Source organism: Vigna unguiculata, chromosome 9 (assembly GCF_004118075.2).
Source record: "Vigna unguiculata cultivar IT97K-499-35 chromosome 9, ASM411807v1, whole genome shotgun sequence".
NCBI lineage: Eukaryota > Viridiplantae > Streptophyta > Magnoliopsida > Fabales > Fabaceae > Vigna > Vigna unguiculata.
This window is the reverse complement of record NC_040287.1, coordinates 26730051-26741702: the sequence shown is the minus strand read 5'-3', so window position 1 is coordinate 26741702 and position 11652 is coordinate 26730051.

The following is an 11652-nucleotide window of genomic DNA, read 5'->3' as shown; positions in this document are numbered from 1 at the left end:
TATTTAGAGATTTCTTCCTTTCCCACTCTTGTAAATCATTGTAGGACTTATGAGGATGATACTAAAGCAAGGCAAACTCAGTGGAGGCAAGGAGGGCCTTTGAGGCACAAAAGAAATAATTTCAATAATAAGAAACCCTACCAATGTCCATCTCATACTTCGTGGAATTCTTCAGGACAAAGACATTCCTCTCCTGCCAATAATTCAAGCATAATCAACCATATCAAATGTTTCCACTATGGAGGACCCCATCTGTCAAGAAATTATACCACAAGGACTGTAACTTGCTTCAATTGTGGGAAGTTGGGTCATTATCGTAATGAATGCAAAAAATTAATTAAGGAACAAGGAAATTAGGGAAGCAACAATGGAGGAAAGAATCAACTTGAAAGACCAAAGACAATCGAAAGAGTCTTCACGATGAATGGTACTGAAGTTGTTCAATCTAAAGATCTAATCCAAGGTAAATGCATCATAAATGGTCACCTCGTTATTGTACTATATGATTCAGGTGCTATTCATTCTTTCATATCACATGAATGTGTCAAACATTTAAAGTTACCTGTCTCTTTATTGCCATATGACTTAATTGTATATACTCCTACCAATGTTTCAGTCACCACTTCACTTACATGCACAAATTATCATATTTGTATAGGCAATAGAAATTTTTCTGTAAATCTTATATGTCTACCCTTGTCTCATTTGGATATTGTTCTTGGAATGGACTGGTTATCTTCCAATCATGTTCTCCTAAACTGTCACGATAAGACTTTTATTTTTGAATCACACATAGGTGAAGTTTTTGACTCAAAAGAATTAAAAAAGAGTACTACCAATCACAATGAAATCCTAAAAGGATCTCAAGTATACATGATCTTAACTTCTCTAAAAGTTAAGGAAATTCTAGACATTAATAAGTTTCTTGTTGTTTGTTGTAACATCCCGATAGGATATTACTTAGAAATAATTAAAATAAATGAGCCATAAATAAATTCCTCATTTATTAGTAAACCATTTCCCTAAAACGCAGGAAATTTAAAACTATAAACATCCATAATAAAATATTAGGAGTCAAAATATTCCAATATCCCTTTTACAAATTAAAGATCCGGGAAAACAGTAAAATTCGATAATTCAAATTACATGAAAATAAAATAATAGGCTTATAAAATTCCCATGCCATTGTTTCCCACTCTTCGCCACTATGTAGATCCTGGCTCACCTGCAACATCATCTGCTCCTGGATAACAAGTTACTCGATCATCTCGCCACACACAAACAGATTGGGTAAGCTATGCACAAAGATGTAAGTACATATAAAAAAATAAACCCACCCAACATTTATAATAATCCATCCATTTAGAATAAAATCTCCCTTTTTCCCCACTCATAACCATTATGAATCCATGCATGCTCTCTATATCTTAGGATTTCATGTGCTTCCACGACCCTCCTCGCTCGTGGCCCAACCTACGAGCCTATCCCGCTCGTAGTCCTGCTTCACGGACTCTCCCGTCCGTCATCCAAACCCTTGCTCGGACCCGGACACGCATACTCGCCTTTCCTACTATGAACTCCCTCACTCATAGCATTCTCAAGTTGAGCATGAGATGAACTCCCTCGTTTATTCATCCCAACGAGAGTACCTCCGGTGAACTAAACTGTTCATGTTCCGCATACGGTCCACCCATCACGATCTCCTTACTCGTGACTCAAGCCATGCACATCCCAAAATCCTATGGACTTAGTCCTTCCAGTCCAAACACCACACACACGCACAATAATACCTATAATTTAGGAAATCACAATCAAACCATCTCAAACAGCACACACAAGCATAGAAAACATAGCATACTCGCTTAAGCCAAGGGTTCTCACCCAAGCTAGTCTAACTGTCTTGCTTAAGCTAAATCACCTTGCCTGAGCGAGCGTGAAATAGTGGCTTCACCACATCGTCTCGCTTAGGCGAGCTCTTCTCGCCTGAGCGAGACCTTGGCTCGCTCAACCACACACAACTCCTTGCCTAAACAAGGATTCGCGCTCAACACGCACAGGTCTCATCACGACCTCACTTGGGCGAGCAATCCTCGCCTGAGCGAGAGAACCTGTTGCTCAACACTGACACAGGTCGCCTAGGCGAGATGCTCGACCCCTAAACTAGTAACGAATCTCTCAACTTTCGCTTAGGCTAGAATGATTCGCTTGGGCGAGAATTGCAGTATTTCTCCCCTATTCATGGGTAAAATCACCCAAAACCATAACAAAAACCCAAGTCACTCACTACCAAACACTCCATTTTATCAAGCAACCACAAGAACCTGTTTTAAACGTGTTTGAATCACCAAAACTAAAGGTTTGATCATAAATAACCAATACAGTACCAAAACCCTCATTCAATTCATATAAAACACAAAAAGGCTTTGTGCACAACATCAAATCAACCAATTCTCAATCACAGTGCATATAATACGAAATTCATATCATACTGAATCCAATTGAGAGTAGAAAACATAGAATCACAATCATAATTCGTACACACATAAGGACAGCTTCCCCTAACCTGGAATCCTTGCACAAAATTGTAGCCTTTGAGGGTTCTTCTCCAATTTCCCAGTCAACCTAATTCTTTCTCTAAAGTCTTCTCCCAATAGCACTCAATTCTCTCCTCACACTCTCAGAATTCGTGCTCCTCTCAAAAGTCAATTATCAGTATTGCCAAAACCCTTCTTTTTCCCCCAAAATGGCCTTTTATAGGTGTCTTAATTAGGGGTTTAAGTGCTAAAACGGAATTTACCTTTTTATACCTACTTAATGGTCACTTAATTACAGTTTTATACTATTTTTTCAGCCTCATGGCTGCTCCTTATCCTAGGTTTACCTTTGCCCTTTCACATTCACTCCAAGCTAAATTTAGCAAAAAAAATAAAGTTTACTTTATGTCCATCAAGGTTTGAACCCTGACCATACCAATGCCAAATTCAGTACACAATCATCCAACCAACTCATCTTAAGTGATAATTATCAAAATACTATGATTATACTATCACTCACTAGGCACAAATATATTATCAAAATAATAACAAATAAATAACACACAATTGGCAACATAGGACTCGAACCCAAGTCCTTTCACACATAACCAAGTACTCTCAACCACTTAAGCTAATACTTTTCCACGTCATACCAAATAACATTTAATGTCATTAAAGTTCCTCCCTCCCGCATGTCTCAATCGGCGGAGGCTAGTGTCGTTGGTGGTGGCCAAAAGGTGAGCGCATGTCTCAACCGTCAAAGTCATGGTGGCTGCTGGGAAACAAGAAGAGAGAAACGAGAAGAGATGGCTGCCATGGGTAAAGGAGAGCTTTAATTTTAATTAGGTTTAGTTTGAGTATAAATTGGGTCTGACCATGTTATTTACTTGTGCACCCGCTATTTTTAATCTCTGCACCCCCACTTGGACTGTTTGTGTATTTCTTTACGCACCCCTGATGTTTGCCAGCCTCGCACCCCATATTTGTCCATATTTGTTTTGGACTTGTTTGTTGTTACTGATTGCACCTCACTTTTCATAGTTCACACCCATCCTTCTAGATTCACTTTACTTTTGACTTTTACTCGCTGCACCCCCACCTTTTAACAAACACGTCTCATTTACTTCATGCACCTCACACATTATTCATGCACCCTCACATTTTGTTTTTTCCATTTTTATCCTTTTCATTAAATTCTACCTTTATAATTTTCTGAAAAAAAAGACAAAAATAAAACAAAAATATTTTAAATTATAAAAAATTACAAAAAATAGAAAAAATCTAAAAAATGAAAATATTCTCTTTTGCTTTATTGTGTCTGTCCGGTCACCCGCACCGTGTGACACTCACTCTCAAAAAACGAAAAATAGTTTTCTTTCTCTTTTAGTGTCTGTTCGGTCGCCCGCACCCTGTGACACTCATTTTCAAAAAATCAAAAATAGTTTTTTTTTCTCTTTTAATGTTTGTTCGGTCGCTCGTACCGTGTGACACTCATTTTCAAAAATACCAAAAGTAGTTTTATTTCTCTTTTAGTATCCGTCTGATCGCTTACATCACATATTTTCAAGTAATTCAAAAATACCAAGAAAAAAACAAAATTTTCAAAATACAAAAACATCTACATTTTCAAGCAAAAAGTCTTTTTAATAACTACATGATCCTTGATTCTCCATTGTGAGATACGTAGGAGTAGGGCCAGTCCTTGTCAGGTTCACCTCCAAAAAATTTAAATTTTTTTCCAAATAGTTTTCCAAATCGTTTCTCTTAAAGAACTACGTAACCTTGATTTCTCATTTTTAATGAGAATACGTAAGACCAAGGTCAATCCTTGTCGGGCCCAAAAAAACCAAAAACTTATTTTTGTATCTTTTATATATATATATATATATATATATATATATATATATATATATATATATATATATTGTCTTATTTTTGGGAAAATTAATATTTTGAAAACCACATCAACTTGCGTGTTTAATTAAGGGTACCGACCTCGGGCGGGCGCGGTAGGGTGCTAACACCTTCTGTACGCGTAACCGACTCCCAAATCCAAAAATCTGATTTTTCGTAGACTTGTCTTATTTTTATGGATTTCCATAATTTTCCATAAATAACTGTGGTGGCGACTCCAGTCTCTTTTTAAACCCGTTTTCTTTTTTGGTTCGTCGTCCCGTCGCGATTCCAGTTGCGACACCAAGGGAACTTGAAACTTATGGACAAAACTTCTTAAATGAAATTAATTCAAAGACTAAGTTGACACACACTAAACTATCAAACAAGAAAATTAAAAACAAGAAAGATTAGAAGCTATATGCGGCCTAAGTTTTGGTAGAAGTATAAGGCACTTGGAACCTTCAAACTTCACCACTAAAAGCGTTTCACTAATGTATGGAAGATGTTCTAGTTAGGAGATGGGATTGAGTACCTAAGACTCCCCAAGACACCTAACTAGGCCATGAACACAAGAAGGAAAACATTACAATTTTACAACTCAATTTGAATACAATCAAAGTGCATAAAATTTAAAAGGTCTTCTTGGCTTTGTCTTCTTGGCTTAGTCCTCACAAGTGTTTCACTCTTGCACTTCCTCTTGATCTCACCAAAGAGGATTCTCTTTCGGGACCAGGTACTCCACTTCCTAGGATGCTACCTTAGGAAAGTTAGATCACATCCAAAAAGAAGTATGCACCAAATATAGAAACCAAACCAAAAGAGGTCAAGAAATAAAGCAAGAAAAGCACAAAATTATAATTGTTAAACCAAAAGTGAATAATGCCATGACAAACTCAAAGGATTACCAAAGAAATGACAAACTAGAAATAAGGTAAAGAAACAAGATAAGCACTTAAATGAATTATCTAATTAATGGCACTAGAATGGATGAAAAACAACCAAAATAAGCTAGAAAACTGCACTAAAATTTTATTTTTCACTCACTGCTAGTCCAAAAACGTGAATTCAAGCCTCTACTTCAGCTATTTTTCATTTTTTTCATTTCTCAACATTTTTCAATGATTTTTTTTCTCTTTTTCGTCTATGTCTTAGCTAAAAGAGGCAAAAATTAGATTTGGATTTGTACCGGCCAATGTTTTATGATAAATCAAATACAAATAGTGTGCAGTTAGAGAGAAACTAGAACAATAGTAAAATGCAACAAAATAATGCTCTCAAACTAGTGTACTTCTTTTGCCACTTTCTTTTGACTCTTTTTAGCATTTGCTTGTATTCTTTTTATTCTCTTTTTCTTTGTTTTTATAGCTCTTACAGCAGCTAGTTTCCACCATAAATCAGAATCACTACCACACTATGCTTGATCATTTGCATTTTAATGGAAACAAAAAGCACAAAGGAGAAGGAAACATAAAGGGATCAAAAGAAGATCATTAAACACAATGGAAATTGACTCTAAGACATTGCTAAGATCTAAATAACAATTTGAACTCAAAAATAGAAATGAAAAAGCACCAAAGCACAATTAATTGAAAGGAAATTTAGTGTGGTTTATGGTGATGTTAAGCAAGCACAAGGACAATTCCCACTGGACATTAAGATAACTAAGGTTATCTAGATGTGAAGGTTTATTTCCAAGGCTCCAAGAGAAAAGAGAGAATAAACCAAAAAAATACAACAATTACTCAATTAAAATGAAAAGTAAACGGTAAAAGCAAAATAGAACACCTAAAGCACACAAGGATGGTTCAAGATGAACCAAATGAAGATGAATCAAAGTAAAAAAACATGAATACTCAAAATTAAAGGAACAAAACAGCAAGACAAGTAGAAGAAGAGATGAACAACACGAAATTGAAAGAAAAATGGAGAAGAAGCACATAACTCACTAAAATCGAGAGCAAGCAAGGCTCATGATATCATATAATGGCTTCTTCTTGTTTCCATTGAAGTTTGCATGAAGAATGGAGGCTCCATGGATGGTGTTGGACGCGGAAGAATGAAGGAAAGGAGTTTAAGGTGTTTGGTTTGGTGTAGGTGAAATGATTCTTAAGAGAGGTGAGGCCAACTCCTAAGGAAGAAGACTAGAGTAAGCTAGAGAAGAGTTTACTCTAAGGTGAGCTCAAAAGAGATTTGTGCACAAATTTGGGCAGCACTTCATTATTAAATTTCAAGCTGAAAATACATCTTCTAAGCCTTTTATTTATAGGCTAAAATGAGACCAAGGAGTCTCCAATAAGTGGAGGGAAAAAGGAATTTAGAAAGTTGAATTTTGGAGCCAAAAAGGAGCATGTGGGAGGTGTGACTTGCCACCTAAGCAAGTCACACTTTTCTTGCCATGGGAAGCTAACTCTCATCCTTGGAGAGCAAGTCTGAGAACGTTTTAGGCTTCTCTAGGGTAGATGCACTACTCTCGGCCCATTTAGCCCAATTTCCTTTTTAGTCCAAAATTACTTCTAAAGCCCAATTTCTTTTAAGGCCCAATACATGGCCCAAAGAAAACCCTATTCTATTAGGCCCAAAATACAAAGCCCAAAAAAAAATCCTAATCTAGTATTTACAAGGAAAGAGTCCTAAGCTAGGTCTTCACATCTTCCTTGGTCCATGTGAAGTTTATCTTGGACCTTGCATGCGCATTTGTGACTCATTCCTCTTGTATTCTCCTAGCCACGACTCTTGTTGTAGGTCCTTTGGCTAGAGCCATCTCATCACCTATATAGGTGAAAGCAACAATAGAGAAAGAGAAGTAGTTAGTGATAGGATAATGTTAACAATTTCAGTGTCAGTTGCTTCAACTAAAAGGAGTTTCTCAAAGCTAAAGATAATAAAAACTTATTTAAAATAACAATGTCTCAAAAACGATTAGACAAATTAGCCCTATTATCTATTATAAAAGAAATTTTAAATAAAATTAATTATGATAATTTAATAAATATTTTGCATAAAAAAAGCTCGAAAAATAAATTTTAAATAAAATACCTCATTTTTTAAGTTTAATTTAGATCTCTCAAACTCTTGAACCACTTCACTATAGTTACTACCAAATTTTTATCACTAAAATTAATTGTTAACGAGATATTTTCTTATAGTAATAAATATATAAAAAAATTAGAGTGTCAAATATATAAAATATATTAAAATTTAAGAAATAATATTTTACTTATATATTAATATTTATTTATAAAAAAAATTTGGAGGCCATAATCCCCTATGTCCTAACAAAAGTCGTCGTCAACAACTCAATATGCAAAATCTAAAATGCAAGCTTTATATGTACAACCTCTAGGTGTACACGTGCTCACAAAATAAAACAAAGTTAATTAAACATTAATTGTCTATCTCACCGAGAGGTAAATAAATCAAACAAAGCATAACAACATAAGGTTAACCTGTAAAACAAAGTGAAGTCATAAGAATGGAAAAGGATCTAAACAGAAACAGTGATACAAAATCGTAGTAAAAGAAGCAAGCTGAAGGTAAGAGAGAAAACAAAAATAAAATAATATGCGTCATAAAGTAAGAAAAAAAGAAGGGAAATTTGTGGTTGGAATTAAACATGTAGCATCTGCTTGAGAGAAATGATGGCGCTGGTGGTGTACCCTATCACGAACTATTTGTAGTAAGAGTGTGGTGTGGGAAATATGGATGGGAAGCGATGGGAGAGAAAATCGTGAAAGGAGTAAAAAGGATGAAAAATTTAATTGAGAGCAGAAGATAACCTAATAAATATTTAGGATAAAATTGTAATCTTAAACGAATAATGAATAACTACTAATACCAAAATATTATGATATATGTCATCGATGTAACGTCCCATTTAATTAATAAACATAATTAAAAGAAACTCCATACATAAACAGTACAACCGTGTAGTCTTGGGGTCCTTAACTCAACCCCTACAAAATCAGGCACACCACGATGCCAAAAGAAGATAGTTGAAAAGTCTAGCAAATACAAGTAGAGTAATAAAACATATCGAAATACATGGAGCAAAGCCCTAAAGAAAGTCCAAAGAAACTAAGATCCAGCTCATGCAGATTATGCAGCGGAACCATCACCTCCCTGTTGTCCGCGGGAAGAGAGTACCACATAGCAGAACACACAACAATAAAAGTAGGGTAAGCTAGAGCACAAAAGATTTCATCCATCAAATCAGATATAATTTCAAAATATCATACACCCAAATCAACCAAGCATGTTATGAATTTTCAGGCAATACACTACGACATGACTCGACTCATCCGGATACGTATAACCTGGTCGGATTCAGCGAATGCTTGCACTTGTGGTGGATTCCTCTGCTCACCCCCGAGCTGCTCACCCCCGAGCTATGTGTTACAAGTGTTACAATCAATCAATTTCCCTCACCACAAGGTTAGTCCTTAATGAATTTCAGGCCTCCTTCTACTCTCACTAGAGGAGTCAGTCTGCCCTAGGTGAGACTAACTGACTCCTTAGAGTGTCAGGATGCAACCTTACCTTGAATCCTTACATAGTTATATATATGGGGCACCACCATGGACACCCACTAACAGGGGCCATGAAATTACGTCCCGACCACTGAAGCACGACCCGGAAATCCTACCTAGATTACGCACTGACACGGACCAAGCATAACAGATCAATCGATAAATATTATAGCACATTCATATATACCCCATGTACCATCTCTAGATAATTCACCCTTTTTCATTTCTTTCTTAGTGGTTCCATACTCAACCATTTCTCCCCCACCATAGTTGCGGGATTTCAGATCATGCCGATACCATGCCACTTTAACACCAACCATCTCATTTAGTTCACATGCCAAGTTCATACCAAACCATCATCCATAATCCATGAATCATGTCACGCATACATAATACTCCATTATATATTTCTCATCATAACAATCATACTTAAACGAATATCAATCATCCAAGAGCAACAAAGCAACCCAATAGCGCACTGTCTCGCCCAATCCCTCGCTCAGGCGAGACGTTCTCGCCCAGGCGAGCCCCCTTCGCCTAGGCGAGGGCTCGAAAAGGGAAACTAGAGCTAATGCGGGATCTCGCTTAGGCGAGACCCCTCTCGCTTGGGCGAGATACTCGCTCCCTAAAAAAATGAGTTGGTCGCCTGGGTGACCTTTCACGTAAAAGGGTTTGGGCGAGTCCCTGTCCATCTCGCCTAGGCGGGACTGGCTCGCTTGGGCGAGATTAGCAGGTCTCGCCACTGTTTTCCTACAACAGTCACCCACACCAATCCAAAACAAAGCATTCATACATTCACAATTAACATTTCATCACATCAACCTCAGGAACTCGAAATAACAGCCAACAACATGGAAACAAGGAATATAGTAGTAAGCTAGAGCTTCCCTACCTGGAAATGGGCTCGTACGGGACTTTGACACTGAACCAAGAGCACAACAGCTCTAGAACCAAACTCGCAAACTAGACATCGAACAAAAACGAGTTATTATAGGTCTTCTAACCGTGACCACGAAAACCATACTAGAAAAGGCGGTAGGGATTAAAAGATACTTACGTGAGCAGAACAATGGCCAAGCTAAACGTGAATTTGAGGAACTTTGGAACCCTAGCAGAAGACGGCAGCAGCAGCAGCTCTAGGAGGTGTGGTTTCTTTTTACGAAAAGTGGGCATAGGTTAGGGTTTGGGGCGGACTAGGTCTGTTTTCCCTTTCTGGGCCAGCCGTAAGGCCCAATAGTTAAGGCAACCCTAAGAAAAAAGGGCAGAATGAAAAGTGGGCCTTACAACCAATCCGTTACTGAGAAGATATTAATATACTCATTATATTCCTTGTCCACAGATATTTTTAAAGTTTCAATCTACTACTGGTGATGAATTTTGCTCCCAGGTATCCATGGATATGGATAGTTTTGTCACCCCTTCATACAATTAATTAATTTTATGGTTAAATTATGTCTTTGGTTCTATTTTTGTAATAAAATATTGATTTGATCTCTCTATTTGTTTTATTCAATTTGGTTCCTATTATGAGCAATTTGATGCAATCAAGTTCTTTCTATTAGTAGTGTAGTAACAACATCAAAGGAGTGTCACATGTCAGGTCCTGAATTTTTTTAATTTTTATTTACTTTTTAAAATTTTTTAAAATTTTTAAAAAGTTGTCACGTGTCAAACTGGCATCATACCACGTGGCAGTGACAGTGTGATATGGCGATGACAGTGCCATGTGTCACTATTATGTCAGGTGTCACTTCCTCATTCTCAATTTAGTTCTTGTATTTTTACTTTTGTCTTAATTTAGTCTCAATTTTTGTAAAAATTGAGCAATTTGGTCCCTTTCCAACTTAAAATCAAATTTAATTTTTATATAAATGAACATAAATATTTCTATCAACATTGATATTTCTTGTAAATATTTTTAACAAGATTAAGTTTATTTAACTTAAATTTTATATTAAACTTTATTTAAAATTGTTTTAAAGTTGTTAATAGAAAATAATACTAATGAAAATGAAATTCATAAATTATATTGATATTTTATTACATTATACTTTAATATTTTTTTTATTTCAATATATATTTGAAATAATTGTATATTTTTAAATAGTGTAAAGTTCAATAATTTCTATACAAATATTTGAGTTGGTGTAAAAATAATAATAATAATTAAATAAATTTTAAAAATAATTTTAACTAGTTTATGTAACAATTCAAAATAAATAAATTTAAAATTTGAAAACAATTTTAAGTAAAGTTGAATGTGAAACACAAATTTAAATAAACTTAATTTTGTTAAAAATATATAATAAAAAATCAATTTGAATAAAAATATCAAATTTAATAAAAATATTTGTATAACATTTATGTAAAAATTTATTTTTGTTTCAATTTGGTGAGGGACAAAATTGCACAATTTTTACAAAAATTGGGACTAAATTGAAATAGAAAAAAAAAATGCAGTAACCAAATCGAGAATGAGGAGATGACACCTGATATAATATTGACACTTGGCAATGTCACTGCCACATCACACTATCACTGCCACGTGACACGATGTCAGCTTGACCCGTGGAAAATTTTTAATTTTAAAAAAAGAAATTCAAAAAATTTAAAAAATTCAATAAAGAAATTCAAAAAATCTAGGAATTGACACGTGACACCCCTTTAATGTTCTTATTGCACCACTAACGTAAATG